The sequence below is a fragment of the Orcinus orca genome, chromosome 16, assembly GCF_937001465.1.
Source record: "Orcinus orca chromosome 16, mOrcOrc1.1, whole genome shotgun sequence".
NCBI lineage: Eukaryota > Metazoa > Chordata > Mammalia > Artiodactyla > Delphinidae > Orcinus > Orcinus orca.
Window position 1 is genome coordinate 19,659,475 of NC_064574.1, and position 21,590 is coordinate 19,681,064.

Sequence of the window (21,590 nt, forward strand, 5' to 3'; positions counted from 1 at the left end):
CCATCTACCCCCTCCTCCATTGTATGAGTTTGTTTATTTATTTGTTTGTTTACTTACTTATTTTTGGCTGCGTTGGGTCTTCGCTGCTGGGTGCAGGCTTTCTCTAGGGCTCTAGATGTGCGGGCTTCAGTAGTTGTGTCACCTGGGCTCAGTAGTTGTGGCACACAGGCTTAGTTGCTCTGTGGCATGTGGGATCTTCCCGGGCCAGGGCTCGAACCCATGTCCCCTGCATTGGCAGACAGATTCTTAACCACTGTGCCACCAGGGAACCCCCCCCCCATTGTATGAGTTTGATGCAAATAACACACACCGTATCATTTCATCTGTAAACATTTCCCCGTGTCTCTTTAAAAGATAAGAACTTTCAACATGTAACCACAATATCATTATTACACCTGCAAAGTCAACAACGAATTCATAATGTTGTCAAATATCCCATCGGGGTTCAAAATGCCCAATTGTTGTCTAATTTTAAAATGTATAATGTGTTTGAATCAAGATCCAAACAAGGTCTACATATTACCTTGATTGATATATCTCTTAAGTCTCTTTTAATATATAGGTTCTTCCACCATCTCTCTCTTTTTTTATAAGTGTGGGAGGTGGCATAGACAGGACTTGGAGAGATTTCCCCCTTTCTCTGCCTTCAATTTATTTATTGAAGAAATGTGGTATTTGTCTTGTAGAGTTTCCTACAGTCCGCATTTGGCTGATTGCATCCCTGTGGTGTTGTTTCACATATCTGCTGAGCCCTTTATTTCATGTGACTAGTATCTTAGTAGAGTCAGGTTAAACGGTTTTTTAGCAAGAATACTTCACAGGTGATGTTGTACACCTCCACTAGGAAGTTGTATGTATTTGTCTCTCTTTTAGTGAAATTCCTAGCCATGAATGATCACGGCCTAAACCCATTGTTTTGTTAAGGGTTGCAAAACCCAAAATGCAAAATTCTAATTCTTAAATTTTTTTTCACTTATTAGGAGAAATATGTCTATCAAGAGAAATTTCCTCTAGTCAATGAGCTGGTTACAATGAGATTCAGTTCATACAGGAAAAGTAGGAAAAAAACGCTGGATTCTTTCCCTTTATTTACCAATTTCCAAAATGTTGAGTTGCTTCCCTAACATGCTCAAAGGGAATGCAATGAGATTTTCTTTTTCTTCTTTTTTTTTTTGAGTATCATTATGAACTTATGGATTTTAAGCCTGTTTGATTTTAAGCCTTATTGATGCTCAAAGTGTCTCATCTTTGGCCAGCTAGAGCCTCTTCAGATTGACTTCTGAGTCCTTTTGACATAACCTTGTAGTTTACTTGCTTTCTAGAATAACAAGATGTTCCAAGTTCATCTTGTACATTTTATTGCCCTAGACCTTGAATTGGCCATTTCTCAAGTACCCCTGGTTCTTGGGAAATGATGTTTAGATCTTTCACAATCTTTTCTCTAGGGGTGCTCATAGCTACTGCATTGGTAATTGTTTCCAGGTCTTTTCAGTGGATAGAGATAAAAAATTTTAAGAGGTCTTGAGTTCACACTGATAATTTAAAATTTAATTTAGATTACAGAGTTTTTTGTTTTTGTTTTTGTTTTTGGCCGCGTTGGGTCTTCATTGCTGTGCGCGGGCTTCCTCTAGTTGTGGTGAGTGGGGGCTACTCTTCTTTGCAGTGCACGGGCTTCTCACTGCAGTGGCTTCTCTTGTTGTGGCGCATGGGCTCTAGGCATGCGGGCTCAGTAGTTGTGGCTCGTGGGCTATAGAGCACAGCCTCAGTAGTTGTGGCGCATGGGCTTAGTTGCTCTGGGGCATGTGGGATATTCCCGGACCAGGGCTTGAACCCATGTCCCCTGCATTGGCAGGCAGATTCTTAACCACTGCGCCACCAGGGAAGTCCCAGATTATAGAGATTTTGCTTAACTGTTTTGATTTTATATTTGTATCTTTTTTCTCTTATGCTGAGAGAGGTGGTTTCTAATGGCAATAACACTAGATTTATGTACAATCTAAGAATGCACAAATTACTGTATCAAAATTATTTGAAATAATTCTTCTCTGAGTGGTTACACTATCAATTTAATTTCTAGTTTGATGCATTTCTTTCATTTTATTTCCAGGTTTTAGGGATTACTTTATTTGAAATTCAATTTTGCTTTAATAATTATGTAGAACAATGGTACCGTTCCACAGCCAAATCTTCAAAATAAAGTATATTCAGGTAAGTCTAGATTCTATGCCTGTTTCCTTCGCTCTGGTCTCTCCCTCTCCCATAGGTAATCATTTTAAAAAATTGTTTTGTTTTCTTTTTTAATTTTAAAAAGTATAAGCATACATGTATGTGTACATATATTTATCTCCCCTCTTTCTTACGTAACTGGTAGCATACCATATACATTTCTTCCTAGAGGTAATAATTTTTTAAAGCTTTTTTTTTGTTTTCTTCTTTAATTTTATTATTTTAATTAATTAATTAATTATTTGGGCTGCACCACATGGCTTGCGGGATCTTAGCTCCCCAATCGGGGATTGAACCGGGGCCCACAGCAGTGAAAGCACAGAGTCCTAACCACTGGACGGCCAGGGAATTCACTCTTCTTTAATTTTAAAAAGTATAAGCATATATATGTATATATATTTATCGCCCCTCTTTCTTACATAACTGGTAGCATACCATATACGTTTCTTTCAGTATATATGTTCTGAGGTTTTTGCTGTCTTTAACAATATGTCTGCATGTCTTTAATGATATATTCTGAAATTCACCCTATTAAAATGTGTCGAGATAGCACTTGTTCCATTTTCACAGCTGCATAGTACTCTATCATGTAAAGTACCATGATTTATTCATTTGATTCCCTGTTGATGGACGTTTGGATAGCTTCTAGCCATTTGCTGTTACAAAGAGTATGATAACAGAAGGTCTTGTGCATAATTACTCTCAGGATTTTGGCAGCCTATTTTTGGGATGGGTTCTTAGAAGTAGGATTGCTGGGTGATGCATATGTAATACCGGTTTTTGAAGTCCTAGTCCAAGAATACTTTCTGTGTAGCTTTTTCAGAGGACCTCTCTGTGCCTCTGTTTCTAATCTGCAAAATGAGAATATTAACAGTATTTGCCTCAGAGAGTTATTGGGAAGACTAAACGGGTGAATGGTTTTAAAGTGCTTAGAATAGGGGGCTTCCCTGGTGGTGCAGTGGTTAAGAATCAGCCTGCCAGTGCAGGGGACACGGGTTCAAGCCCTGGTCCAGGAAGATCCCACATGCTGCAGAGTAACAAAGTCCATGCATGCGCCACAACTACTGAGCCTGCGTTCTAGAGCCCGCATGCCGCAACTACTGAGGCTGCATGCTGCAACAAATGAAGCCCGTGCACCTAGAGCCCATGCTCCGCAACAAGACAAGCCACCTCAACGAGAAGCCCGCACACCGCAACAAAGACCCAACGAGGCCAAAAAATAAATAAAAATTAAAAAAATTATTTTAAAAATATGCCTGGTACATAGGAAGTGTTCAATAAATGTTAACAAAGGGTGGGAAGTACAGGAGTATGTGGGCGGGGGGACAGTGGCATTAGATGCTGGGATGAGTCTTTGAGAAGGGATTCTATGCCTGCTTCACTTGCCCCTGCAGGAGGGGTAGAAATAGTAGAATCCAGAGATGAAGTTTGGAGATAAAAGAAAAGATTAAATGAATAGGATATGGACTTAGATGTATTCTGTGGGAAAAGAAGGAGGAAATCTTCACTGGACTGCATTTAACCTGAATTTATTGAGAGTAAATCTCTGCTACAGGATGGGTACTTGAGACAGATGTTACACTCAATGATAGAAAAATAAATTATTTTATATATTTGCTTTACACGAGTTTATGGCCTGTGAAATTCATACGCATTACGACGTCGTTATTGACTGATAGCTTGAGGCGTAAGAAGAATAGGATGTGAGAGAATGGAACGAGAGGGAGGGGAAGAAAGAAATAGTGGGAAGTGGCTTTGTTCACCTTCCATGTGAGCCTGGAGCTGTGCTGTGCAATGTGGTAGCTGCTGCCATATGGTAGTGGCTGCCATCTTGGAAAACCTATGGAACATTTCCTTCATTGCAGAAAGTTCTATTGGACAGTGCTGATCTACTCTAGACTCCAATGGAACAGCCAACATGGAAATGTTATTTGGATGTGTGTGGGGCAGTAGACCCTGGTGCTGAAGGTCCCATCCTAATACCCCCATCTCTGATGCTGCGGGAAATGGTCCAAAACTGGTTCTCTGAAGGTCCAGGGGAACCGTCCAGATCCACGTGACCATCCAAGTCTGTGTCTCAATCTCCCGCAGCCTCCTCCCTCTATCAGGGAGCATCTGCTTGCAGCTCCTACTCTTCATCCCTTTCCCTCCAGCCTGCTTCCCCAAAGTTATGCCCTGCCTCATTCCCCAAGTCTCTTTCTCAGGACCCTAGCAGGTCCCGACCCAGCTGGTCCTCTTACCCTTTATCCTCTGCCAAGGCTGGGTGGAGGTGGCTGGGGTACTGCGTGGAGATGGAGGCAGGCAGGGCACACCCCCAGCTGGTTCCTACTTAATCTCTGCTGGCTCTCCTGCTCCTGTAGCCGGGTACCTGGGCCTATCAAAGGGTGGTGTGGAAGCCGGCCCCTTCCTTCCCCCTGTGTTTGCTTTTGAAAAAGGGGAAGTGGGACTGCACCTGGCTCCAGGAGCTGGACTGACAGCACCATTCTGGTTCTCTGTTCCGCTGCAGCCCTCCTGGCCCTGAAACCTCCAGCTCTCAGACCTACTCATGTGCCCACGTCCACCCCACAGAAAGTCTTGTCAGAGACTTCTTCCAGAATTGCAAGGTCTGGGAGCCTCATGCCCCAGACTCAGAGAAAGCACCCCTGCTCTGCTCGGTTCTGAAGGGATGATGTGACGACCTCGTTGCTCTCCCACTTCCATTCAACAAATATTTATTGGTCATCTACTCTGGGCCAGAACCAGAGAACACGAGGGTCTGGAAGACAGATGAGGCCCCTGCCCTTTGGATATCCATCCTGGTGGGAAAGACAGACAAACAAGAAGGGGGGTCCTGGCTGAGGAGCTGGTGGGGAGGTAGATTCTAATATCAGCAGTTCTTCTGGGCTTAGTGGAAGCAGTGGATGCTGGGCAGGGAGAGAGGAGGTGTGAGGGTGATGTGAGCTCCGTGAAGACAGGGACTGTGGCCCATCTGCCCCCCTTGAATCCTCAGTGCCTGGTCCAGAGCAGGAGCTCATTAAACATGGAAGAAAAGTAGGAAGGAAGGAAGGAAGGAAATAATATTGACTGAATAAGGGAAAAAGCTGGGGGCTTCTGAGCTGGCCTTGCCTCTGCGGTCCCCTCTGCTGCCCACTGTTCCACAGGGCCTGTCCCTCAGCCCCAGATGAGCCAGCTCTGGTCCACTCGGATTCATCCTCTGACATTTTCTAGTCATTCCCGACCTAAATCCAGCTCAGGGACGTTATGGGTCCAAACGACTCTATCCAGCCTTCTCCTCACTTAGCAATTTGTTGAGTGGAGACATCAAGTGGTCAGACCCTGGAAAGGCAGTGGTCAAGCTGAAGACTGAGGGACTGAGTCCTCATGCCAGGATCAGTCCTGATCTAGCCACAGCTGGGTGTTGACCCTGTGCCCACAGTGACACTTATCCCAGCTGAGCCCACATTCCAGTCCTGGAATGAGTTCTAACTGTGGTCACAGCCTGAATCCCTGCCCCCGCCTAATTTAAAATTCATACGATGATGACCTGATACCACCTAAAAACTTTTTATTGAAGTGTAACATACATTGAGAAAAGTGCCCATACCACAAGAATTTTTCACAGACGAAACATATCCACGTAATCAACTCTCATTGCCAGCATCCCAGAAGCCCTCTTGCCCTTCCACACACCACGGCCTCTCAAGGTTTGTTTGTTTGTTTGTTTCTGGCTGTGCCACGCAACTTGTAGCATCTTAGTACCCCGACCAGGGATTACACCCGAGCCCAAGACAGTGAAAGCGTGGAGTCTTAACCATTGGACAGCCGGGGAATTCCCCACAACCTCCCAGAGTTAACCATTACCCTGACTTTCAGCAGCATATATTCGTTTTATCTGTAATTATACTTCTATATACAGTTGACCCTTGAACAACACAGGTCTGAACTGCTCGGGTCCACATATATGTGAATTTTTTTCAATAAATATGGTACCTGTATTTTCACTTTACAGATCTTTAAATTAATGAAGTGGGGGGAAAAGTTTGTGTTCGATTAGAGATCACAGTACGTGGAATAAAAAAACGAGGGCTTGAGTCCTGATTCTATCTAAACTCTTTCAGTTTCCTGGGCTTGAGTCCTGATTCTATCTAAACTCTTTCAGTTTCCTGCCCTTGAGTGAGTCCTTTATCAATTCCTTTGTCTTCTAGACAGAGACAGCAGTACAAGGATTTTTGACTGCCTGGGGGTTGGCGTCCCTAACCCCTGCGTTGCTCAAGGGTCAACTGTATTTGAAATTATACCGTGTACACGTTTTGGTGTCTGGTTTCGTTTGCTCAAGGTTGTGTTGGTGAAATTCATCCATATTTCTGTGTGTGTTTGTTGATAGCTCATACTCACCGGTGTTTAGCGTTTCACAAACCCATTGAGAATCTAGCTAAAGGGATTGAACTCAAACCTGACCAAGCCTCTGGGTCCAGCTGCCGACTTGCAGGAAGCACAGAGGCAAAAATGTACACATCTGTCAAACACACACAACTCATAATGGACCACTTCCATCACTTACCTCTTTACGCTTAGTAACCCTTATCTGAACAGGCGTTTTGTAGGCCTTCAGCCTTATACTCTGGGCCTTCATCAGGAAGGGTTATAAGAAACGGCCCTAGGAACCTGGTTGCTGGATTTACGGCCAGGATCTTGATGAGGACAGTATTCCTTCATTCTGTCTGTGGTGGCCTCTCCATGGGAACCTCAGAATAAATTTCTTCCACATCTTAGTACTAAGATTAGGCATGGGGGCAGGGGGGAAATGACTTTGCTTTTAGCTGACAGGCCTTACGACACATGATGGACCTTGTTTCCCTTTTCACAATGGTTGCTAAGAAGCGGAGTCATATCTGTGCCTAGGACTCTGAGCTCTGCTGTCTGCACTAATCTCACCACTGGCTGCTCTCAGCATTCCTTCTCCCATTTCCCCTCTGTCCCTATTTCTTTACCTTTCTAATTGTTTCTTTCTTTTTTTTTTTCTTTTTACTCTTGAATTGTCAGTTCTTGAGGACTATGGTGAGGTGGCCACCTCTGGAACATGGACATGAGAGTAACAAGGTTGCCTTTGAGAGTTAAATGCTGGGACCAGCCAAGTCTATTACGAGCAGAAAAGAGCAAAGTCTCCAGGTAGAGACAGGACACCTCCCAAGCACGACACCTGGTGGTGCCCAGGGTTTGCGCGGTCCCAGCAGGGTCTCCTCTCCACACTCCTGCCTGAGGATTAACAGACCAGGTTCTGATCTTGGCATTTGACCGACTTCCCCTTCTGACTGTGAAGGTTGACATTTTCCTATGTGTGTGTCTCCTGCAAGCAAAGGCAGCAATCAGGCTGTCACCAAAACAAGAGGAGATTTATGACTTTCAGCTGAAAGAACCATTTTTACAGGAGGGATGCTTGATGGGTCCAAGCTGCGGCAGCTCGTGCAGATTGGAGCTGGAAGGTCTCCGGAGCACCTCTGCCTCGTCCTTCCTGCGTCGTCTCCGTGACTCGGAACCCAGACCCAGAGTCAGCAAGTCAGATAAAATTGCGGTGGAGGGGCAGGGAACGCAAATCTGGGACCCTGGGTGCTCTAGGGGTTTTTTTTGTTTGGGTCTGGTTTATACTTTCTGCGAGCTGGAAGGCAGCTTTCGAATTGGCCCCTGGGCCATTGCTTCTTTGTCCATTTCATTTGGTAACGAAATGATCTTTCTAATCATAAGTGAGGTCAGAAGTGAGGTGAAGTCTTTCCCGGCCTGGCTTTCCCCAGCGGGAGGAGCTTGGTACTGGCCACTGTCCCTTACTCTTGGCTGTCCCCTTGGCTGGTATCACAGGTATATGTTGGGACCCCAGGGAGGTCTTGTCCTCCTTAATTTCTTGTCCAATCTCTAGAAGGATCCAAAGAGCTGCTTCACTTCTTTTCTTTGTCTTCTGATGGGACATTTTACGAACATTTCTTTGGACTGAGAAGAGGGGCTGCTTTCTTGGTTCCAAAGTTCCCCCAGTGGGTAGAACAGAGAGCAGGGGAGTCACAGCATCCTAGGAGTACAACACTAGGCCCCTGGGCTGGGCAGAATAATGTCCCCCACCGAGATGTCCCTGTCCTAAACCCCGAAACCTGTGAACATGTTATCTCTCATGCAAAAGAGATTTTGCAGATGTGATTATGTTAAGGGTTTTGAGATTGGGAGATTAGCTGGGATTATCCAGGTGAGCTTAGTGAAATCACAGGGTCGTATAAGAGGGAGGCAGGGTCAAAGTCAGAAGATGTGAGGACAGGAAGCAAAACCGTGTGATACAGTTGCTGGCTTAAAGATGGATGAGGGCTATGAGCCATGGAATGCAAGATGCTACTAGAGGCTGAAAGAGGCAAGGAAGAGATTCTACCCTAGAGCCTCCAGGAGGAGCAGGGTTCTGCTGACACCTTGATTTTAGTCCACGTCTGACTTGTAGGATTAAGATGCTATATATTGTTCAAGTGGTTAAGTTGTTATGGTTAGCAACAGGAAACTGATACAACCCCCAAATACACACACACACACACACACACACACACACACACACACACACACAGAGCATTTTAAATATGCCCTGTGGACTTTTCCTTGTCTGGCCAAATATATTCAACAACGTAAAGAAAAGGGATGTCCTGGGGCTGGGGTTTGGTCTCGCAGAGTCCAGAGCTGGCAGGACCCATCCAGGCACGTTGAGAGGAGGAGGTCAGAGCCGATGGATTTCAGGCATCCCTGGAGCTGCTGGTCAGGGCAGCCCTGATGGAGTGGACTTGGCCATCCCAGTCTGATCCTATTGACTGTCCACTTCTCCTGGCTCTGATTCATTGGCAGGGTTGGGGGGCGGTGCTCTGCTCCCGGGGAGAGGCTGTACTGGTCTGGCCAGTGAGAGAATGCCGACCCCCCACTGCTCACTGCACATTCAAAGCAGGCCCTCTGGGTCCACCTCAGCCTTGTTCTCTGATGATAATAGTAAACATTTATTGAGACCTTACTATGTGCCGGTACTTTGATGGGTAACTCATGGACTTCTCACTAGAACTCTGAGAGGTCGGTTCTGCTTGACCCTGGGCTGTCAGTGTGGACTTCATAGCGGCCAGCAAGTCCTGGGATTTGGTCACCTACTCGTGGATCTCTGCTGAGAGGGCCCTGGGGTATCAGCATGAATGCCCCAGGCCAGGAGCATACCTGCTTCCATCTCTCTTTCCTGATTTCTGCAGTTGGGGTTCCTAAGAGCTGCCTTGAGTCCTTCTGGAACAATGTGGGGGATAAATAAACACACAGATGATTAATTTAAAAAATCTGCTGACTGGCCACAAACTGTTCCTCTAATCCTAACCCCATGCTAAACTAGCTCTCTCTGCCCCCTGACTTCTGACCCTGGCCCCATACTGATCCCTAATCTCACGTTGACTGGGCCCTAACTTTAGACAAACTTCTCTCAGTTACAGGAATAACTCATTGAGGGCTCACTATGTGCCAGACCCTAATCTAAGGGTTTCATATATATATATATTTAATTTATTTATTTTTGGCTGCGTTGGGTCTTTGTTACTGAGCATGGGCTTTTCCGTAGTTGCGGCGAACGGGGGCTACTCTTCGTTGCGGTGCGTGGGCTTCTCATTGCGGTGGCTTCTCTTGTTGTGGAGCACGGGCTTCAGTAGTTGTGGCACATAGGCTCAGTAGTTGTGGCTCACGGGCTCTGGAGTGCAGGCTCAGTAGTTGGAGTGTACAGGCTTAGTTGCTCCGTGGCATGTGGGATCTTCCCCGACGAGGGCTCGAACCCATGTCCCCTGCATTGGCAGGTGGATTCTTAACCACTGCGCCACCAGGGAAGTCCGGGTTTTACATTTATTAACTAGTTCAGTCTTCTCAATGACCCTAGGGGTGGGCATTATCATAACTCCCATTTTAGAGTGAAAGATGACATATACATATATATATATATTAATTGAAGTATAGTTGATTTACAATGTTGTGAGTTTCAGGTGTACAGCAGAGTGATTCAGTCATATATATACACATATATATGTATATTTTCAGATTCTTTTCCCTTATAGGCTATTACAAAACATTGAGTAGAGTTCCCTGTGCTCTACAGTAGGTCCTTATTGGTTATCTATTTTATACATAGCAGTGTGTTTATGTCAATCCCAAACTCCTAACCTATCCCTCCCTTTCCTCCCTGGTAACCGTAAATTTGTCCTCTATGTCTGAGGGTCTAAGGATAATGTTATTAAATAAAATTTTTTTTGGCCGTGCTGTGTGGCATGTGAGATCTTAGTTCCTGGACCAGGGATCAAACCCGTGCCCCCTGCAGTGGAAGTGTGGAGTCTTAACCGCTGGACCACCAGGGAAGTCCCTAGGATGATATAGTTTAAAAGCATTGATTTAACCTTAGACTCTATAAAATAGATCAAAAGTGATATAGCAAATTCATTCATTTATTCATTCAACAAACATTTATCGTGCCCCTGCTCTCTACCAGACTGAGCGTCAAATGCTGGGTTGACAGATACCAAGGCAGATAAGGGAGGGGCTCTAGCCTGCAGAGCTGACGGCACAGTTCCATCTTCTCCCCATTTGCCCCAACTCATTGGCGCCCTCCCAGGTGGAGTAGCAAGGGAGGGGTGCAAGCTGGCCTCTTAGTTTTAGGCCAGGACCCTTTCCCAGACCCTCTCTCTTCTCCAGGGGACAGAACACTCCGGGAGGTGTTGAGAAACAGAAGCAAAACTTCATCAGATGGTCAGGTGAGATCAAATGCATTTCTATGTCCAGAGTCTGGGGTGAGAAAAGCTGCGTGGACACAGTTTCTGAGAGCATCACGCGGGCCCTGAACAAGGGAGGGGCCCTGGGGTGTACTGTGACCACACCCAGCTGGGTACCAAGACCCTCATGTGTCCCTTACAGATGTCCCTTACACCCCCCCTGCATTACTCCCGTGCAGGGCAGGTGGATCTGAAGCCAGACTGTTTTAACTCAGCTGTTTGCCCAGAAACCAACTCAGCAGGTGTCAGCAACTGTTTGTCAAAAGAACAGATGAATCTCACTTGGGTTTCCAGTCCAGCTGGGCGGCTTAGCAGCTGTGTGGCTTTGGGCAAACGTGTGTTCCTCTCTGAGTTGTCTCTTTGTCATCCATCAAAGGAGAACAGGGAAACCTCCTAGGTGGTTCATTCATTCATTCATTTCAGCCTTTAAAAAAAAAAAACCCTTTATTGTAAAGTAAACACAGATACAGAAACCACACAAAATATATGGCTTAATGAGTCATCTTATGGTAAATATCTTTGTAACTACTTCCCAAGTTAATAAATAGAACTTTGCAAGCACTCCTCTCCCCCAACTCTCTCCAGGTGCCTCTTTCCAATCTAAGCCCTCTCACCCCCGTGCAACGAACGAGTAGCCTGACTTTTACAGTAATCATTTTCTTGCAATACTTCAGCACTTAAGTGTGTATCCCTAGATATCATTGTTAGACTTGCCTCTTAAAAAGAAAAGATACATCTTTAAAGTCTCCTTTAATCTAGAGATGTTCCTGGACCCTTTCTTTTCCTTACAAGCTGTTTGTTGAAGGAACACCATTTGCCTTGTAGACTTTCCCACGGTCTGGATTTTGCTGACTTTATCCGAACAGTACCGTTCAGTGTGCTCCCGGGTCCTCTGTGCTTCCTGGAAGCTGGCAGCTGGATCCAGAGGCTTGATCAGACCTGGGTTCAATCCCTTTGACTAGCTCCTTGGGGGGCTTGTGTGCTCTCCTCAGGCGGCACACAATGTTGGGTGTTCTCTCTTTCTGTCTTAGCAGCTGTCTGTCGATGGTCTTAGTTAGTCCCTGAATTCATTTGTGTTGCACGTGGCAACATTCCAATCCCAATCTTTCTTTTTCATTTATCAATTGGAAAGAGACTTTTAGAAAGGGATGCTTCCTTTCATCTACCCTTTGTTGCCCTGTTGATGCAGGTCATACAGGAAAGGCAGGACACATGCCTGCTTCTTTCCCTTTATTCATCAGTTTTCAAGGAAATGAATTGGTTCTTTATCATCCTCGGAAGGAGGGGACCAATTAATTCCTTTTCAATGTCATTATGAACTCTTAGATTTTAGCATATTTGATGGGCTACAATCATTTACAAGTATCATTTTTTTTGAAGCTCAACTTGTCCCGTTCCATCGTCCCATGCCAGGGAGAGCTTCTTCAAGCTGGCTCTTGAGTCTTTTCGGTACAACCCTAGTTGTCCCTGAGAGATTCCTGTCTTTCTGTATGACAGGATGCATCAGATTCATCTTCTACATTTTCTGCTCCAGACCTGGAATCTTCTTTCTCCAAGAAGGCCTTTTATTTAAAATTTAAAAAAGAAAGAAAAGGGAAATGGTATTTCATGACCGCTATCCAGGTGTTAGGGATACACATTGCTACTAGTTTGATTACAAAGAAATATATTTTATCATGCACACTCCTTAGCCAAAATCCCAGAGGACAGAACCTTGTGTTCAAACTGATACTTCCAACCCACATTTAGGATTTTTACTTAATCACTTCGGTATTACATCTCTCCTTTCTTCCATGCTGAGAATCACATTCGCAAGGGTATAGTGGATGGTAGAATTAGAATATTCCGTAATTACTTATGCTTTATCCCACATTACACACACAGCAGTCTCAAAATTACGACAGGAATACCACCACCAACATAATTATTGGAAACAGTTAAAAACATTATTTTTCTTGGTATATGCTCTTCCCATTCTCCATATTTTAATAGTGGTCTTGCAGATACATTGTCAGAGCACACAGACATTACACGTGGCACCATCTCTTTTCAATCCCCATTGAGTCTTAGTTATTCCAGTAACTATATATTTAATGTTCACTACCAGTCCTTTTTTTCCTGTCTTTCTAGTCATTTTGGTTGTCTGAAACCTGTTCTCTGGCAGATTCTTCAGGAAAGTCTCATGGGAACAATATTCCCTGAGTTCTTTTATGTTAATCATTATATGTCTGAGTCCATTTAACTTACAAATCACTTTTGCTGGACATACAATTATTAACTTACATTTTCCTTTCTTGAATATCTTAAGTATGGGACTTCTTTTTCTTCTAGCATAAAGCATTATTCTTGAAAAGCCTGATAATAATCTAATTTATTTTTCTTTATAAGTCAATTATTATTATTATCATTACCTAGAAGCCTGGAGGATTTTTTTTCTCTTTTCTTGAAGTCCAGTTATGTTATTAGAATGTCTTGAATGTGTCTGATTATTGTGGGTTGATATTTTCAGGTATGCAGTGTGCTCCTTCAATTTGTAATTTTAATTTTAAAAAATTTTGGTAAGTTTTCTTGATTAATAGTTTTTAGTATTTGTTCTCTTGCTTTGGTTTTCTTCTTCGGGGACTTTTGTTACTTGTATGTTGAAACATCTTTGCCTAATTACAATATTTGTTCTTTTCTCTAGAATATGAAAAAAAACCCTCTGTCTTCATTTCTTGTTGATTTATAATATTTCTTCCTTTTCAACTTTTTCTCTTAAGGCATTATCTTAAGGTTGGGTTAATTTGCTCTTGTGTTTCTTCTATCTTAGCCTTCATTTCTAAAATGATTTCTTTCCCTTGTATTTCTAATTCTTTCCTGAGTTCTGTTTTCTAATTAAGGTTCTCTAGTTGTAGTATATGTTGTTCTTTCACATCTTGCATACTTAAAAAATGTCTTTAAGGTCATTTTGAAATAGAAGGCTATGGTTTTGATCCATCCTGAAGAAATTTCTTGCTGGCATGCTTTATGCTATCTCTAGGGATGCTATTTGGCTCCTGAATCTCCTGTTGCTTACATTAACTGTGTATGGGATTTGACCTCCAGACTTCTCTGTTGCTCTTTTTTTTTTTTTTTTTTTTTTTGCGGTACGCGGGCCTCTCACTGTTGTGGCCTCTCCCGTTGCGGAGCACAGGCTCCGGACGCGCAGGCTCAGCGGCCATGGCTCACGGGCCCAGCCGCTCCGCGGCATGTGGGATCTTCCCGGACCGGGGCACGAACCCGTGTCCCCTGCATCGGCAGGCGGACTCTCAACCACTGCGCCACCAGGGAAGCCCTCTGTTGCTCATTTTTATGTGACATTAGTTTTCCGGAACTTGAAGGTGATGTTTGGGATGCATTTCTAACCTCAAGAGCTCCTCCTCCTCTCGTCTGCATGTGGTGCACACAGACTTGGTGACCTGCTTTCTGAGGTCTCCCGGCTCCGGCTCCTCCCGCCACTTTGATCTGGATCTTCTTCCTTCCTCTCCATTGCCTTAATCAGTCCTCCTCCGTTTTGATCCCACTCCAAAGCATTTCCTCTGCAGTGTGGGACCTTGTCCTGGAAGGGAACCAAACATCTTTGAGAGTTAGTAGTCCTTCCTGAGGATTCTTGCCCTCGCTTACTACGGGAGTGGGCAAAACCCCTCCCAGATTCAGTCACTCTTCTCGAATTGTCCCTCCATGCTTTCCACTGAATACCTGCTGCCTATTTGGGGGTTGTCTTCCTGTCATGTCCCTCAGACACCCCCTTGCTTCCCTCTGCTGGCAACAGATGGGATGCCAAAGGCTGGAGGCCGAGCTAGGAGCAGCTTGGGGTGAGGGTGGGGGAAACCCCAGGGCATCTGATAACATGCAGGTGGCTACCGGGGGTTGAGCTCCTCCACTCATATTATTTTGGTGTTCATGGGGATACCTTTGCCACCTAACTGTGAAGCAAATGTTGTCCGTGGGTTTTGCTTTTGCTAATTTGCCCAGTTATTTTTGTTGGAATTTGGAGAGATTGGCGTTGCTACTATCTCCCCAGCAAGTCACCATTAAAAAAAAATTTTTTTTTTGGAGTATATTTGTTTTACAATGTCGTGTTAGTTTCTGCTGTACAGCAAAGTGAATAGCTATATGTATACGTATATGTATATCCCCTCTGTTTTAGATTTCCTTCCCATTTAGGTCACCACAGAGCACTGAGTAGAGTTCCCTGTGCTATACAGTAGGATCTCATTAATTATCTATTGAGATACATAGTAGTGTATATATGTCAACCCCAATCTCCCAGTTCATCCCACCCCCCCACAAGTCACTATTTTTAATGCCATGTCCCCTATAGGGCCACAGGAAAGATGAGATGAAATAATACATGTGTATAAAAGTATGTAAGGTTCCTGACCATCTTAAGTGTCCTGTAAAGTAGCTGCTCCTCCTTTCTGCTGCTCTGAAGCCAAGACTGACCCTCTGGTTCAACTCACACAGGCTTGAATTCTGGTCTCTGAATCTGCCTCAGAGGATGGGGCAGGAGGTAGCACAGGTCCCCAAACTGGCTGCCCTGAAGCTGCATGAATCCCTGGATTTTGTGCCCTTGACTTGACCTGCTGGGCATTTCCTCTTAGCACCGGTTTTGGAGAAGAGAAGGGGAAGACCTCTTCCACACTTGCCACCTTTGCACCCCCAGAAAAGGGGTGGTCCAGGGGGTGAGAAGCCTGCTGTGAGCCTGGTACGCCATCTGCTGGCCATTTGTTTAATTGCAGAGAGGAGCAGCATTAAGTCCAGAGACGGGAATGTCAGGTGCACTCCCCTATTCCAGCCAATCAGGTGGGTTAATTCTTTCTCCCTCTGGTTGAAAATGATTCACAGTTGACCCTTGAACAACACAGGTTTGAACTGCGCGGGTCCACTTACACGCAGATTTTTTCCACTAAATAACATACTACCTGACTTGAGGTTGGTTGAATCCCCAGATGTGGAACTGCGGATACTGAGGCTCAATTATTACAAAGTTACTGGAGGATTTTCGACTCTGTTGGACCCACCTTGTTCAAGGATCAACTGTATTTATGTTAAAACAATGACAATAAAGGGAAATAAAGAGAACGTTTTCCCACATTCTTCCACTGTCTAGACAAGCACTTTTTAAAAAAAATATATAAATAAAAGTCTGTATTTACACTTAAGGGGGCTGGGCTGGTGTGTCCTGCCTTGCTGCCTCCTAAAAAGTGGACCAGAGACCCTGGGTATTTGCATTGGTAACAAGGGGAGAAAGAACTCAGATTCTATAGCCCCAAAGACTTGGGTTTGAACCCATTTCATTAGTCACACGCTGGGAGGGGGAAGTCTATTCATCTCTGATTTTGAATCTGTATGTGCTAGGCTGGATAATACCTAACCCCACCAAAAAAAAAAAAAAAAAAAGATATTCATGCTCTAATCCCTGGAATCTGTGAATATGTTACCTCACATTGAATAAAGGACTTGGCAGACGTGATTCTGGTTACAGACCTTGAGATGGGGAGATTATTCTGGGTTATCCGGGTGGTCCCAATCTAATCACAGGAGTCCTTAAAGGCAGAGAACCCTTCCTGACTTCAGTCAGAGTGATGGGACATTGTCCACTTTGAAGAAGGAGCAAGTGGGCCATGAACCAAGGAATGCAGGCAGCTTCTAGAAGCTGGAAAAGGCAAGGAAATGGATTCTCCCCAGGGCCTCCAGGAGGAATGCAGCCTTGCAGACATCTTGATTTTCGCCCATGGGACTTGTGTTGGACTTCTGGTCTCCAGAACCGTAAGACCGTAAAACTGTGTTGTTTTAGCCACTAAGTTCATAGTAATTTGTTACTACAGTGATAGGAAAGGAATACACTGTGATGTGGGATAATAATAGTATCTACTCTGTGGGTTGATGGGGAGAATGAAATGAGATCCCTGTGGGACATGCCTTAACAATTGTAAAACAATTGACAGGTGTTTCGCATTCTCTCTGGGAAGATACCCATTTATTCTTTTACTTATTCCACAGTCTTTTTCTGAGCACCTACTATGTGCCAGGCCCTGTGCTCAGTGCAGTGATTACGGGGGTCAACTTGGCCCCTTCTTTTATGGGACTTACAGATCAAGAGGGTGGTGGGACATTCAAAGGTCACACAAACACACATGTTATGCAATTACAATTGCCATGTGTGGAATGAACAGATTGTCCTGGAAGCTGTGAGTGTGGAGCTGGAAACCTGCCAGACCGCAGGCTTCGGGCCTCAGGCTTCAGACCTCAGGCTTTGGGCAGGGCTCCAGGGTCATGGCTTGTCCTTGCTCACCTTTCCATATAGGCTGCTCTGCCTTGACCAGGGATCAGGGTACTAGCCAGGGTATCCTGGCTAGAGACAGCATCTTGGGGGCCATCAGATGGACCTGTGCTGGTCCAGAGATCTGGGGCCTCGCATGGGGCCCCCCTTTGCTGAGGCATATCGTATAAGGGTCTGAGGCCAGTGAGCTCAGCACTGACTGGAATGGTGGGCAGAGAAGGCCGGGCTTGGCCTGTGGCCACAGACCACTCACCCTTGGTTCAGGGTCTCATGGCTACAGGTGAAGGAAGGGAAAGAAGCTGGGTCAGGGACCAGGGCTACTTTACTGGGTTCTGGAAGCCCTCTCTCTGCTGCACATTGGCCCGAGCCTCCTCACATTCCCTCCTGGGTTTTTCAAGGCTGTCTGGTAGTCCCACTCTATGCCTCCAGTGTGATGCAATGGAACACAGATTCTCAGGGGCACAGGATTCCTTGTGCCTCAGTTGACTATAGTATCTTAGCCAGCTGGGGGGGTTTCCGATGGGGGAAGGGGGACTCAGAGTGAGTCACACAGCTGAGACAAGCAGAGGAACCACAAGACAGGGTCTGGATGCAGATCTGAGGGTCCCAGTGGACCCCCAAGCCACTGAGAGGCGACGGCCAGAGCAGGAGCTGTGCTGCCACCTGGTGGTAGATTTTTGGAACTGCTGCTGGATCAGATACCCTGTCTCCTGGGATGTGACTTTCTGGGCAGCCCTGCTCCGCTCAGTTTATGTCCTGACAGAGTGGACCATGGGGAGTGCCCGATGAGTGAATCTGGTAGAGAAGGTGGTGAGGCCTGGCTTTAGAGTTCCTTTCACCCTTCCCTAGCTATAATTCTGAGAACCAGAGGCAATCCCCAAAAAGGGGTTGATGAGAATTTGGTAGTCACCCCTCGCCCCACATCCCACATTCACACACACACACACACACACACACACACACACACACACACACAGACTACCATGGGCCTCAAGGTCTGTGTCAGACCTGATGCTCTAGAAACCTCTCATGTGGAGTTTACACATACACCTGGAGCCAGGTGAAGGGGCCCTAACACATGAAGGGGGTCAGCAGGAAGTAGGGTGCTGGTTAACTCAGGTTTTCCCATGAAGCTCGTCACAGACTGGGCAGCATGCACACTGGTCCAACGTGCAAAAGCTTGAATAGAAACGTGAGCCCCACCTCCAAGGCGCCACCTACCTCAGGTAATATACATCTCCAGGTGACCTGGTGTAACTACAGGGGTGCCACCTGCCTGAGACCCGCCAGCCTGAAGGCCACAGAGCACTCAGCTGAAACCTTGAAATCAGGCTTGCAAAAGTAGTCCTGTTTATGAAATGAGTGATTTAAAAAAAACCCACATCATTTAAAACCCTTTAAGTATGTCTTCTAAGAAGCTGTCCATATGGGAAAAATTTTACAAAAAAAGGGAAGAAAGAACAAAGTCTTCAGAAGTTTGGGAAACATTTTGGCAGATGTTTCAGAACCTTAAAGTAGCTTCAGCCAGGGTAAATGAACTCGTAAATGCATTTGTTTTTGTATATGTTTTAAATTTTATTTTTTAATTATTTATTTTTTTTCAGAGTCCTCTGAGGCATTTTATTTGCATGTATGTATAACAGCCCTAGAAAAAGAATCCAAGGATTTTCCCTCCTGTGTGTTTTCATCTTGCTTCTTCATGGTTCATGATGTCAGCTGAGGTTGTCAGTACAATGAAACCAAACTGGTGGGATGGGAGCAGGTTTTACTGCCATTTTTCTAGATCTTTGAGTCGCACATCAAATCTGGGGCTGATCGCTCCACACTTATTTAGCCTGCCTGTGAGGTTCACAACGATTTTCCCAGCGCTGTGATCATCGATGATTTCAAATTCACCATTGTAACCATGCTTCATCATCACAGAAACCTGACGATGACTTTGGAGGATGGCTTAATAAGAACCTGGTGTTTGCCTCTCTTTTTGGCATTGTTGACATTCTTGAGAGCATCAGCCGGGACATTCACGTACACCATTATGGCAGCATGGAAAGATGGTGGAAAGATACATTTTTTATTAATAGAAATGTATTTTCTCCTCACCCCCACCAAAATGATGTTGAAAAGTATTTAAAAGAACACAGACCCCTACTTCAGAGGAACTCTAACATACGTGCACTTTGAGATGTATCCGCTTGGAGAATGTTGGCTGTAGCACTGTTTTTAGGCATGAAAATTTGTAAACAACCCAAACGCCATCAGCAGGACCATGGATAGATAAATCATAGTGCATATGGCAGGTGTCCATGGCATGATGACCTCCTTAGTTAAAATGAATGGTTCTATGTGTTGACATGCAAAGACCTGAAGAAAATGTGGAGTAAGAAAGCAAGCTGCAAATTTGCAGCCACATGGATGGACCTAGAGATTGTCACACTGAGTGAAGTAAGTCAGACAGAGGACAAATATCGTGTGATACCGCTTATATGTGGAATCTAAAAAAGTGGTACAACTGAACTTATTTACAAAACAGAAATAGAGTTACAGATATAGAAAACAATCCAATGGTTACCCGGGGGAAAGTGGGGGAGGGATAAAGGGGAGATTGGGATCGACGTATACACACTACTGTATATTAAATAGATAACTAATAAGGACCTGTTGTATAGCACAGGGAACTCTACGCAATACTCTGTAATGGCCTGAATGGGAAAAAAAATCTAAAAAAGATAAAAAAGAAAAAAAGAGTGGATATATGTATATGTATAACGGATTCACCTTGCTGTACACCTGAAACTAACACAACATTGTAAATCAACTATACTCCAATAAAAATAAAAAATAAAAATAAAAAAGAAAGCAAATTGCAAAGGCAAATATTCCATGTGTTATTTCTGGATTTATGTATGTGCAACAGCAAAAAAATGCAAACATGGATGGACGCCCCACACTGCTTTCATTTGCTAATGAACGAATGCATGCCTCTTTGCCTAGGTAAGCCCTGCTCATCTTCCAGATCTCAGCTCAATGCATCACTTTTTCAGGGAAGACTCCCCTGACCCCCCAGGCCAGGTAGGCACCCTGAAGTCCAGTCTCAGAACCCATACCTTTCCTTCAGGTCTTTTTACACTGTTGTATTTATTTGTGTGATTATTTGATTAATGTCCGTCTTCCCCACAGGCTTGATTCGGTCAGGGACCCTGGCTACTTTCTTCATCCTTGGCATCTAATGCACAGTGGACACCTAATAAATGAATCTGTGATTTCTGTGCCCCGACGAGGCTGTAAGCTCTGTGAGGCCAGGGGAGGTGCCTATTTTCTTTCTCACTGAACCCCCTGAGGCTTAGCGATTATGAGGGAAGGCTTTGGTGTCAGAATGTCTGAGCTCCAATCCTGGCTCTGCCACTTGCTGGCTGTGTGACCTTGGGCAACTAACTCTGAGTCTCTGAGCCTCAGCATCCTCATCTGTAAAAAGGATGGCGATACCTGCCTTAGAGTTATTGGAATTCAATGGTATAATGTATGAAAATAACTCATCAATAGTGCTCGGCATTAGGACCTCGATTAACATTTGTTAACTGTCTAAATGCCCCCGTTGTGAGAAGCACCTGGGCGGGGCAAGGGGTGGGGGCTGGAGGGTGCTCTGTTCCGCCCGCCCGGGGCCAACTGGCCCATCTCCTACATTACCACCAGGTGGCGATGTGATCATTCACACCGGTGATGCTCACCCCATCAGCTTACTCAAAGCTTTAAAGCGGGTTTCCAGCTTCCTTGCAGCCCTTATCCTGTCTGTAGGGCTCCATGTGGCCATTCGGCCTCTGTTCTAACCTCTCAGTGATGGGGAGCTTACTGTCACCAGGCTGGAAACCCTGGCAGGGCTGGTCTGAGAGCACCTATCCTCTGGGTGGAGGCAGTGGGACCCCAGGAGACCGGGGGAGCTCAGGGAGAAACTAGTGGGCAGACGAGGGTGGATGGGACTAGGGTGAGGCAAGCCAGGCGCCCAGGGTGCAAAATTTAAGGATGTGCTCACTCCTGGGCTTGTGCAGTGTGGAATGTGACCGCCCCTGCTGGCCTCATAAGAATACCCTGGGGCTGGCCTGTGAGCCAGTCCAAAGCTTCGGTGCTGCCTGCCCTCCACGCATCCACGGTAGAATAGAGCTCTCAGCAGGTGCCAGGCTGTGGAGTAACTTCCTTGTTTCTCTGAAGAACCCTGGCTGGTAAGAACTCTTATTACAGTCATTTTTTCAGATAAGAAAATGGACACAGAGACAAGTTAAGAAGCTTGT

At 45.2% G+C, this 21,590-nt stretch overlaps 1 long non-coding RNA gene across 4 annotated transcripts; it reads left to right on the forward strand.

The window, feature by feature from the left end:
- Window positions 1-7,114: 7,114 nt before the first annotated feature.
- LOC117202479 (uncharacterized) lies at window positions 7,115-19,466 on the forward strand. Of its 4 annotated transcripts, none has more exons than XR_004484876.2 (4): window positions 7,115-7,761; window positions 10,927-10,985; window positions 15,626-16,793; window positions 18,912-19,466. It is a non-coding gene; the product is annotated as an uncharacterized LOC117202479 (long non-coding RNA). The 4 variants fall into 4 exon arrangements; XR_004484877.2 differs by having other exon boundaries at window positions 15,626-15,827; XR_004484875.2 differs by having other exon boundaries at window positions 15,764-16,793.
- The last annotated feature ends 2,124 nt before the right edge of the window (window positions 19,467-21,590 follow it).